Source organism: Medicago sativa, chromosome 6 (assembly GCF_051527215.1).
Source record: "Medicago sativa cultivar Bolivia chromosome 6, Bolivia_mono, whole genome shotgun sequence".
Taxonomy (NCBI): Eukaryota; Viridiplantae; Streptophyta; class Magnoliopsida; order Fabales; family Fabaceae; genus Medicago; species Medicago sativa.
Window position 1 is genome coordinate 81,545,006 of NC_140754.1, and position 12,728 is coordinate 81,557,733.

General features: G+C 38.7%; 1 non-coding gene across 1 annotated transcript; it reads left to right on the forward strand.

Moving 5' to 3' along the window:
- Positions 1-10,127: 10,127 nt before the first annotated feature.
- On the forward strand, positions 10,128-10,234 carry LOC146917336 (small nucleolar RNA R71). Its single transcript, XR_015017027.1, has one exon. It is a non-coding gene; the product is annotated as a small nucleolar RNA R71 (small nucleolar RNA).
- Positions 10,235-12,728: the final 2,494 nt, after the last annotated feature.

Below are 12,728 nucleotides of genomic sequence, written 5' to 3' on the forward strand. Positions count from 1 at the left end.
ACTCAAATCCTTCCCCTATACTCATTTCTCAAATCGATTTTCAACGAAATGAAACACACAACTTAAAGCTAGCTTTAAAGATTCAAAAAGATTTAGAACACAAATGAACCAAGACCAAAGTAGAAAGCTGTTACCACTATTGAATCGGAGGTGGCGCGTGAGGTTCACGAAGCTGAACTGGTTCAGTTTGCGGGAATCAGTTTCATCTTCTTCCTTTCTTCGAGATCTGTTTCAGCTGCTTCTTCCTTGAACTCGAATCTGGATTCTTTCTCCCTCTTGTTGAAAAATTGCAACACGTTGATTTCTTGAGGATTTTGTTGCTGTTTCGTTTCCGATTTGAAGAATTGAGACGTGTGAATCCCAGTTTGGTGAGAAGCATTGAAATGCGGCGGTGGACGGAAGAAAGAACGGTGGAGGAAACCGTGATGACGTTCTTTATCGGCGTTTTCGACGCCAACGACGGCGGTTAATGCCTTTGCCTGATTTGGTTGAAGCTTCCTCCTTCTTCACCGTTCCAATTTTGTTGATACCCGATTATCCTGAACTGTGATTGCCTTGGAACCGTTTGAATGGACGACGAAGCTTGCGGTGAATCTGATCCTGTCTGCGTGTGCAACTGGTTCAGTTTTGTTTATTTCGAATTCGGTTTTGAACAATGGTAATGCTTTTGATTTTGTGTTGTGATGGTTTTTGTGGTTATGTGATGAATTTGGTGGTGGAAGGTGGAAGAATGTGGTGGTTGGAGGTTGTTAGGTGGTGGTTTATGGTGGTTATGGAGGTTTGTGGTGGTTGTTAGAGGTTGAAGATGAAGAAAGTGGTGGTTGAAGGTGGAGGAGGGAGTTAGTTAGGGTGGTGATGAGAGTTAGTTAGAGATGAGAGAAAAAATGGAGAGAAAATAATTAAAAAATGATTTTTGGAACTTTTGGGAATTTTTTGTGTAAAAAATGATTAGTTGAATGAACCTTGACCAACTTTGACCTATTTATAGGTGATGTGGGAATGCTTGGACCAATGAAACAATGCCATGTGGCACTTGACTTGTAACAAACTTTGACTTTGACTTAAAAAGGGATTAAAATGCAAATAACAAAAGTACAAGGACCAAAATGAAAATTAAAACTAAAATTGAATTGAAAAAGTAAATTGAAAATAAACGTAAAGCGAGACGATTAAAAACAACGAAGCAGATGAGAGATTTTATGTGAAATGACCAAAATGCCCCTAGGGACTAAATTGACCTAAAATGACGCAAATGCAATTTAAAAATGATTTTTTAACAAGGAATTGAAGCAAAGACTTATACAAACAAAATTAAAAGACTCAGAGACAATTTTAAGAGTTTACACAGAGTTTTGACACATGAAAAGACTAAAATGCCCCTAGGGGCAAAACTGACTCAAAATGACTTCAAACGCAATTTTTTAAAATGGATTTTGACATAGGATTGAAATGAAGACTTATACAAACCAATTTAAAAGACTCAAACAATTTTCAAGGATTAAAATGAGTTGAATGCAGGAAATGACTAAAATACCCTTCTATGTGGATTTTGCAAATAACATTGAAATAAAATGCAGAGAAAGATGTAATTGATCAGAGACAAATCAAATGACTTGAAATGCGAGATAAGAAGAATTGAATAAGTATTTTTAGGTCCAAAATTAGGGTATGACACGCTGACAATCAAGTTCTTGTTATCCATTAAGCTCTGTATGTCACTCAGCACAGTACAATAGCCCATAGAATTCTGGACACATTCTGAACAAGAAGCATGATCATGACTAAACAAAGAAGCTTTGCAGAGTTTGACGTGTAGCCTCACCAAAGGAGTGACAACATTACGGACATCTAAAGTGGGGGCCACTCCTGGCATTTCAACATCATCAAAATCACAGATTCTTTCAAAAGTCTCAATCATGTTAACAGCCCCATGATCCGGAAGTGGGTTATCAAGGACGTGCGGGACACTGTTTTCAAAAGTCAACCATCCCCTATCCATTAGATCCTTCACAACGTATTTCAGAGCATAGCAACCTTCAACATCATGGCCTTGAGCGCCCTGATGGAATTCACATTTGAGATCTTGTCGGAACCTGGGAGGCAATGGACTAGGCGGAGGCTTGCCTGGCCTGGTGACGCAATGTCCTTTAGGAAGTAGAGTTGGGAGTAATTCAGCATACAACATCAAATCGTGCACGAACCACTTTTCAGACTGCGGCAGAGGAACCAGGAGACAATGAGCACGGGAAGCCATTTGTGACCGATGATGCATATGATGCATGGTATGTACAAATGCAAATGTAAAAAGACTCATTTTTTAGTTATCGAAGGACTTTACACAAATATACATTGTAAACATCGCTAGGGAACCGGATTCTTGGAGCGGAAAATCATGATGGAATTCATATCCACAAAGTTGTCAAGATTCGGAAAGAGAATAAGCTCATAGATGAGTAGTGCAAGAATAGCCTCAAGAGTGTCTTGTTAAGTAGTTTTGAGATTGGATTTCTCAAGTAGATACTTCGAAGTGAACCCTCGGATGCGAGCCTTGGAGACGTCGGAGGTCTTGAGATGGAGATCACGGGCAATAACCTAAGGAATAGGAGGATGCTCAAGACCCGTGAAAGGTGTTCCCTTGGCTATAGGTAACCCGGTCAAAGAAGAGTAAGCCTCTAGAGTAGGTACCAACTGAAAGTCAGGAAATGTGAAGCACCAATATTCTCGATCATAGAATTGCACTAGAGTGTGCACAAGCTTCTCATCCACATTAGTCCGGAGCACAGTAAGTAAATCCCCATAACGGTGTCGGAAACCGGTTGGATCCTCAATCTTGAGTGCCAAATCTCTCAGACTAGCCAAATCCACTTCCATGAACTTGTAGGACTTAGTCTTCCCCATTCCTACAATGTTTACAAATTCAATTTGTCTAAGCCCTTCGATAAATGCATGGGAAAAAGTTTATGCATGTATGCATGTATGCATGATCACATTCAAGTACGGAGAAAACATGGAGGGTTAAGATTCAAAGTCAAGGAGTCAAGGGTGGACACGGTGTCCGGTGAAACTAGGGCTTTAGGAAATAGTAACTGGGTTCTAAAAAAGGTTCCCAAGTCGCAACCTCTCTCACGTATATCATGGTGCCACGAGACAACACTCGCTCCATGATTATCCGTAAGAAGGTCTAACTTGAGTGTAGTATCGCGTGACGACTAAAACTCGAGACAACACTCGGTTCAGCCTCCGCACTACATCCTAGAAAAATGGCCATGGATGGGTTTGGTTATCTACGGTTCATAGCGTCATAGAACAATTAGAAGTAAAGTGCCTAAACGCGACAAATACGCGCCGACAACATCACCCCCAAAATGCCTTAGCTATGTGGGATTGATCGCATAATCCAATACACGAGGCAACCCCCGGATTGAATTGTTGATTATATCCCCCCTAAATCCTAAGTTCACTCAGCCCGGGTGCAGGGCTTTAATATTCTCACCCCCACACGTTTGCAAGAATTTAAACATTTATTCACATAAGAAAGCAAGTAAAAGAAGCAAATAAAAATACAAGCGCAAGCGTAAAAATAAAGACTAGGCGTAACTCTCAAATGTCCCCAGTGAAGTCGCCAGCTGTTTTATCTTGGTTTTCGGGTGTCAAACATTGATTACGTTTGAACCCTTTTAACCTTTGATATCTCATTTTTTCTTGGGAAGTGAAAAATAAGCAAAACCCTTGAGAATCGAGGTTCGGGAGTTGTTTTCGTTACGGGAAGGTGTTAGGCACCCATAACGACTATAGTATCCTATAGGAACCGTCTTTACTTTCTACGCGCGCGCTTTATTTTTAAATGCTATTTTGAAAATGATATTTACACCTAAAGTTTGCTAAGTGAAGAATTGGAGGGAGAAGAATGTGTTTGAATTTTGTTTTATTTGAATTGAAGGAATTTTGATTCCTTGCCTACGTACCCTTTTAAGGGATCAAATCCACCGTAGTTCTCTTCCAAAAATGTTTTTGTTTTTGTTGGTTGATTTTAAGTTTGAAAATTGGAATTTTGAAGAATGGAGATTGAGAGGTGATAGAGCCAAACCGCAAGCGCACGGCCTATTGAAGTAATAGTAGTAAGTAGAGTATCGTTCCGCTAGGGAGTTGGTCAATTTAATTAACTTTTAATGAATGATTAGAGGAGAGAAAGTTGATTAGAAAGGGTTTGATTGCTGAAGGTAAAACAATAATAATAAAGGGGCCTTAGGATCATTGGTTCATCTTAATAACTAATCCTTCACTAGACAAAACCTAAACTTCTAACTTCATGGTTTACACACTAATTTCTAAAGACCGGTTTCCCTTAGCCCCTCACCTTTCCGATGAAAGTCCGGTGAGAGTTTACTTCTAGCAACAAAGCCTATTTCACTGACATGATTACTAGAAGATGCATAGAGGATTGAAACTACTCTTTGTCTCAATAGTTGCAAAGACTATTTCACTGTTTTGCAACTATTGTCTAGATTCACTTGTTCCAACATCAAGACTCCGCTCTCGCTTTATGAATTGATGTTTGGGATGATGGATTAACGATTATGAAACCCTCCGCTTTCGCTTCCACAGTTTGATAATTGTTAATCCACGTTAAGACGGTGAATCTAGATTAGAAATTAGGGTTACATAGAAATTAGGGTTTAGACATGTTTTGTTTAGGATTGAGTCATTAGACTCCCCAATAATCCTAAGACTAAGAAGTCTACTCACTCATGTTCATCGTAGACATGGGGGAAGAAGAGAGAAAATAACGGTAAAGTAAATTGCGAAGAAAGTAGAAAGGAAAATAAAGACTTTAATTAAAATAGTAATTGAAATAAACAAAGTAAAGGATGATTGTTCATGGTGGAGAGCTACTCTATTTATAGCTTTACAATCGACTTAGAAACTAAGCAACTAAAAGGGTAAAACAGTAAAGCTGCAACAGGGTAACTTGGCCTTGAAGAAAAAGCAGCAAAAGTGGCTTCTGGAGGTGGCACGGCCGTGCCACATGTTGGCACTGGCCGTGCCAAGCTTCTGACTTGGTGGGAACATATTTTTGTCCCGTATCTTCGTATTCTTGTGCTGTATTTGCTCCAGTCCTCTTTCTTTTGCTCCAAGACACCTTCCACCATATATTCATTCCTAAAATAAAATAAAAGACAATTTAAAGTAAAATATTCTAAAAGGAAATAAATTGCAACATAATTAAATCAAATCTTATTTAAAACTAAACTAAATAAAGCACTAAAATAGACTAATCTATGACTCATCAAACTCCCCCACACTTGAATCTTTGCTTGTCCTCAAGCAAAAGGCAGCAAACATAGCAGCAACAAAAGATTTGATTATGGCAATATTAAGAACAAATGTCTCAAGAGAAAGGCTTTGCCTCAAGTACACTAATTACAATTAAAATACTTCTCATGAACCTATTCTACCCAACATCAAGTCTCAAGTGAGTGTGTGTGTGCAGTCCAACCCTTTTCTTGCTCCTGTATAAGACAGATATTATGAGGAATAGGTTCTATCCTTAGTGCTAAAGTAACCGAGAAAAGTCCTTTCTTCATTTCATATAAGAGTGATGGGAATTTGAGTTAAAAATTAAATTAGATACAACAATTAAGCACAAGGGGCTGCAGATGCTTAGGGGCTATCTATCCTCATAGGAAGTCTTCTCGGATGTAATTGTCCTTTCCCCCTAGATTCAAAATCACCCTAAGCAGTGCTGCAAAATTGTTTGTTTCATCTCCGCGTAGGAAGTCTTTTTGGATGTAATTGTCCTTTCCCCCTAGCATTGATGGATTTGTTTCACCTTAAGTTCAAATTAGGGAGTCACCACCACAATTAGGAAGTTAGGGATTGTCCTTTCCCCCACATGTTGGTGCCATTCCCCCGCCCCATTTATCATTAACAATTTAAAAATAATATAACAATTAAGAACAATTTGATTAATTTTCCCACACAAACTTATACTACTTTTACTCTTAAGACTTTAAAGGGTCTAAGTTAACACTAAAGATAGAACGTGTTCCTTAAAATACCTATTCATACATTTACTCAAGGATTGCAACCGGGTGCTTTTCTCATTGGAGAATTTCACAATAAAACATGATATGGGTATAGCAAGAACATAAGAAACACAAGAAACTACTTTCATGTACAAGAAGCAACCTAGAGAAGAGACAAAACAAAAATTTTCATGCCATATTTACATTAAAAACAAGCTACTTAGTCATGCCTCTTGCTATAAAAACAAAACAAAAGAATAAAGTTCAAGGGAGTTTGGGAACACTACGACTCTAGACACTTTATTAGGCCCCCCCACACTTAGGAGAAGCATTGTCCTCAATGATTCAAAAGAAAAAGAAATTAAAAGAAGAAGAAGAAGAAGAAGTAGAAGAAGAAGAAAGAGAAGATGAGTAGAAGAATGAGAGAGATAGGGAGAATAAGAAGGGAAGAGAGGAAGAGGAAAGCTCACATTTGTTTATTGAGGTCCGTAAGGAGGACCTTGAAGTTGGAGGTGTTGCACCATCCGACGGAGCATCTCATTATTTTCATCATTGACACGGTTGCCCCTTTGAACTTCATTGCGAAGGCCGGAGATCTCAACACCTTGCCGTTGTTGCTCGGTGCTCATCCTCTCGATTTCATTGTGAATCCATGTCCATCTTTGATTTTCATGAAGCTCACCGGTTTCATGGCCATGGTGCCCCTCTTGGTGCAAGTTAGCACCTTCTCCTTCATCATGGTGCAAGTTAGCACCTTCTCCCTCATCATCATCTTGCTCACCAAGAACCTGCACATCATTAACATACAACCAATTTTCTTCCACCTCGGTGGTAGTCCGAGATGGGTTAGGCAATAAAAACATGATTGGCACATTTAGCTTAAGTTGGTAATGGAGGGGTGGACGATGTTTGATGAAATTCATAGCAATAAGGGTCTCTATGTTAAGCCTATTGTTTCCCTCAATTGGTTTGATACCCTCATCTTCACCCACTCCAAAACACCTAGCTATATATGTAATGATGCCACCCACCACTATGTCTCCTCTACCGGCCGGTCTAGTACCGACAAAGTCTAGGTGATCAATCAAATAAAAACAGGTATTGACGGGGTGGTTGTGGAGCATTGCCCATAGCATGAACAACTCATCGGTTCTAGTGTTTCCTAGCTCGGTTCTACCCCAAATAGTGCAAGCCATTACCCTCTGAAGGTACCTAAGTACTGGGTTGTGAATATTGCTAGCTTTGTTCGCCCTAGGGACGTATTTGTTAAGACCGGTGATTTGTTTCCAAAAGGCAGCTGGGTCATAGTTATCCGGTTTAAGGCTGGGATCCCAATGATCATGAATATATCCCTCATTTGCAAAGCCTAAGGCATCACAAAAGTGCTGAAGTGACATATCATAATCAATATTCATTAACCGGAAAACAACTCTATGGTTAGGGTTATCAAAATTCATCTTATCTTTAGTAAAATCTATTGAGCTCAAGAATTCATAAGTGAAATTTTCATAACCCCTCATAGGTTTCAGCAATTCAGTCCAACCTAACTTTCCTATCAACCTAGAAACATCATCAAACAGCTCTAGCATATCTAAAGTATTGGGATCAGGATAACGAGAAGGGTGCAAATGTTTAGAGATTAGATTTTTATACCTGTCCCTTTGCTTGTTGTTTTTGAACTGGATCCCATGATTCTTCACTTGGGCTTGCTTCTTTGGGAGAGGTCCTCCTTGAGAGCTTGCTGGTTCCTTACCACTTCTTCTTGAAGCCATTGACCTTTGGTAGAATTGGTTTTGAAGGTTTAGGGTTTGGGAAAATTTTTTGGTGGAAAGGATTGGTTTAGGGTTGGGGTTGATGTTTAAGGAAGTTTTGTTGGTTTGGATATGGTGATTGGTTAAGGTTTTGTGGTGTTTGGGTTAGGTTTTGAAGGATTAGGGTTTTGGTGAATTGTGGGTTTGGATGGATGAAAGATGTTTTTGATTGGTGGTGTTTGTTTTGGGTTAAGTTTGTGTTTGATTGGTGAAAGAATGGAGTGATTTGGTTAAGAATTGAGGGAGATATGGTGGTTTGAAGGTTTGAAAGTTATGGAGGTTTAGAGAGAAGTTTGAAAGATGAGAGAGGTTTGTGGTTTGAGAATGAGGAAGAAGAAGAGAAAAATTTATGTATATAGGCACAAGAGGTCGGGCACGGCCGTGCCACCTATTGGCACGGGCCGTGCCATCTTTCTGACTTCAACATCATGTTTTTCTTTAAAAACTTGGCACGGTCGTGCCATACCTAGCACGGGCCGTGCCACCTTTCTGGTCCTGGGGGCTTCAGAATTTTTCAATTTCTTGATTTTTTTCGAATCACACTTGGACAATTACCTACAAAACAACTTAAAACAGAGAAAAACAAAACAAAAGCGATTAAATGCGTGGGTTGCCTCCCACGAAGCACTCTTTTAATGTCATTAGCTTGACGGTTAGAAAGAGTCCTTAGAATGGATCAAAGATATCATATTGTGTAGATGACGCTATAAAACTTTCTTTCACAACGTGATCGTTAAGCATGCAACAGGAGTAAAGAGCGGGACCTTTCATAACGTTTTCCAACTCGAATCCTACCATCTTATCACTCACTTGAAAGACTATCCTACCAAGTTTAACATCAATGAGAGCTCCTGCAGTTGCAAGGAAAGGTCTACCTAGGATTATGGGGACGTCATCGTCCTCTTCAATGTCAACGACTACAAAATCAGTTGGGATGTATATCCCTTCTATCTTAACAGGTATGTCCTCGACAAATCCTACAAGTTTCATGGTAGAACGATCAGCAATTTTTAATTCCATCTCGGTAGGTTTCAACTCTCCTATCCCTATCCTTTTAAGAAGAGACAAAGGCAGCAAACTAACACTAGCTCCTAAGTCACATAAGGCTTTGTTTATGGTTTCATTCCCAATTTCACATGGTATGGCAAAGCTACCTGGATCTCTAAGCTTAGGGGGTGCTTCTTGGATGATTGCACTAGTTTCCTTAGCCAAGGCTATTGTCTCATTATGCTCTATAGCCCTTTTCTTTGAAAAAATTTCCTTTAAAAACTTGGCATATAGAGGCATCCTAGACAAAGCTTCAGCAAAGGGAAGTTTAATGCAAATCTTCCTAAGTATGTTAACAAATTTTTCAAATTTACTCTCTAATTTAAGCTTTTCGGGATTCAAGGGGGATGGAGTTTTGTTTTCTTCAAGTGGTTTAGCTTCTTCTATCACAACTTTATCACCTAAGGGCTTGACATTCTCTTTCCCAATGTTTTTAACCTTAGCAAAAGTTTCGCCTAACTTACTACCCCTAAAAGATATGACATTAACTTGGGCTTTGGGGTTGGCTTCGGTTTGACCAGGAAAGACTCCCGGTGTTTGGGAAGATGTAGCCACTTGTTGGGCTATTTGAGCGATTTGAGTTTCAAGCATTTTAGAGTGAGTAGCAATAGAATCAACCTTGGTATTGAGCTTGGAAAGAGAATCATTCAGAAATCCAGTTTGGTTTTTGAGTTCTTGAAGTTGTTTGTTTTGGTTGGCAATAGAGTTTTCCAACAAAATTTCCAAATTGGATTTTTGAGTGAATCTTTGGTTGTTTGCATAACCGGGTGGTGCTACTTGTTGTCCATAGGGATTTTGATTTTTATAAAAATTTTGATTTTGTCTCATCCCTTGGTTGTATTGAGCATAGTTCATTTGCTCAACACCGTTAGTAGCACTACCTAGTTGGCAATCAACACCAGCATGACCAGTTATACCACATATTTCACAAGAAGGAGTAGAAGCAGAATTGATAGCACTAACATTGAATTTTTCAAGTTTTTCAGTTAGTGTATCAATTTTAGAAGCAAGGTGATCATAGTTAGAGACTTCGTGTATACCTGCCTCCTTTTTGGAGGATGAAGAACTAGAGATGGCTCTCTCGTCGGTCCATTTGTAATGATTTTGAGCCATGTCTTCAATTAGGGCATACGCCTCCGTGTAGTTTTTGTTCATAAGTGCTCCACCTGCAGCTGCATCAACAGACATCTTAGTGGTATAAGACAAGCCATTATAAAAAGTGTGGACTATAAGCCACTTCTCTAGGCCATGGTGGGGACAAAGTCTTAGCATTTCTTTGAAACGCTCCCACGCCTCATAGAGAGATTCCCCATCTTTTTGATTGAACCGCGTGATTTGGTCTCTAAGTTTAGCGGTTTTAGATGGTGGAAAGAAACGGGCAAGGAATGCTTGCCTCATCTGATCCCATGAAGTAATGGAACCAACTTCGAGGGAATGGAACCAAGCGCTAGCTCTATCCCTTAAGGAAAAGGGAAAGAGATGAAGTCTTACGGCTTCTTGGTTCTCCTTCATGGTTCCACTAATTCGTAGGAAAACAGAGATGTGAAGATTGGGATCCTCAGTGGGGGATCCCGAGAATTGGTTTTGCTGCACCAAGTTAAGTAGGGCAGGCTTAATTTCAAAGTTGTCATCCTCAACCGTTGGGTACACTATAACAGCTTGTGGCTCAGCCGTAGACGGCGTTGCATACTCTTTGAGAGTGCGATTGGCCATGGCGGTGTTGTTTTGTGCGTCTCTCCTTCATCTATGCAAATACCTTTCGATCTCGTTGATTACTACAACTCGATTTCTGGTTTTTCGCATAAAAAAATGAGAACCCAAGAAGTTAGTAATGACAGAAAAATAAAAAGTTAAAAATAAAAATAAAAAGAAAAAAAAGAGAAAGAAGAAGAGAATTCTAATCACTAAGAAAAAGCTAATTAAATTAGTTAACTCCCCGGCAACGGCGCCAAAAACTTGATAGAGCCAAACCGCAAGCGCACGGCCTATCGAAGTAATAGTAGTAAGTAGAGTATCGTTCCGCTAGGGAGTTGGTCAATTTAATTAACTTTTAATGAATGATTAGAGGAGAGAAAGTTGATTAGAAAGGGTTTGATTGCTGAAGGTAAAACAATAATAATAAAGGGGCCTTAGGATCATTGGTTCATCTTAATAACTAATCCTTCACTAGACAAAACCTAAACTTCTAACTTCATGGTTTACACACTAATTTCTAAAGACCGGTTTCCCTTAGCCCCTCACCTTTCCGATGAAAGTCCGGTGAGAGTTTACTTCTAGCAACAAAGCCTATTTCACTGACATGATTACTAGAAGATGCATAGAGGATTGAAACTACTCTTTGTCTCAATAGTTGCAAAGACTATTTCACTGTTTTGCAACTATTGTCTAGATTCACTTGTTCCAACATCAAGACTCCGCTCTCGCTTTATGAATTGATGTTTGGGATGATGGATTAACGATTATGAAACCCTCCGCTTTCGCTTCCACAGTTTGATAATTGTTAATCCACGTTAAGACGGTGAATCTAGATTAGAAATTAGGGTTACATAGAAATTAGGGTTTAGACATGTTTTGTTTAGGATTGAGTCATTAGACTCCCCAATAATCCTAAGACTAAGAAGTCTACTCACTCATGTTCATCGTAGACATGGGGGAAGAAGAGAGAAAATAACGGTAAAGTAAATTGCGAAGAAAGTAGAAAGGAAAATAAAGACTTTAATTAAAATAGTAATTGAAATAAACAAAGTAAAGGATGATTGTTCATGGTGGAGAGCTACTCTATTTATAGCTTTACAATCGACTTAGAAACTAAGCAACTAAAAGGGTAAAACAGTAAAGCTGCAACAGGGTAACTTGGCCTTGAAGAAAAAGCAGCAAAAGTGGCTTCTGGAGGTGGCACGGCCGTGCCACATGTTGGCACTGGCCGTGCCAAGCTTCTGACTTGGTGGGAACATATTTTTGTCCCGTATCTTCGTATTCTTGTGCTGTATTTGCTCCAGTCCTCTTTCTTTTGCTCCAAGACACCTTCCACCATATATTCATTCCTAAAATAAAATAAAAGACAATTTAAAGTAAAATATTCTAAAAGGAAATAAATTGCAACATAATTAAATCAAATCTTATTTAAAACTAAACTAAATAAAGCACTAAAATAGACTAATCTATGACTCATCAAGAGGCCTTAAAGGCATGAGATTTTAAGAAAAGGTGAGGTTTGATTAGTTATTTTGAAAGAGGAAGTCAAGTATGATTAATTTTCATTGAAATTTGATTAAGTAAATAAAAGAGAAAATCAATGGGATTTTGATCCCAAAGTTTATTTAGAAAATGATTTGAATGATGTTATTCAAGTTCTTTTGGAGAATTGATTTTTCTAAGTGTAAATCCTAAGCATTCATCTAAACATGCAATCCTAAACATACATCTAAACATGCATATCCTAGCCATACATCTAAAGATATCTATGTGATGTGTGTGCGTATGTCGGTGCTTGTGTCGGTGTACATCATTAGAGTCCATAGTCCATATTACATCCTTCACCTACATACACACTACTTCCTTGTGAGAACTTAATCCCACATAAATGAATTAAAAGCAAAAGAAATGTAAAGAAATGAGATGGGAAAGTGTGATGGAGAATATGCTCATGGTGTATGAAACATGAAACAAGAAGATGTTAGTAGCATAGGGTAATATCAAAGAAAATAAAGCAAGCACAATATCAAGACAAAAGCATAGAAAACTTCACAAAATCAAGCCAAAAAGTGCAAAAATATAACTAAAATTTACTCACAAAATGCAAGAATCCTATTGCCTAAAATTCTCACATTCTAATATATTCTTC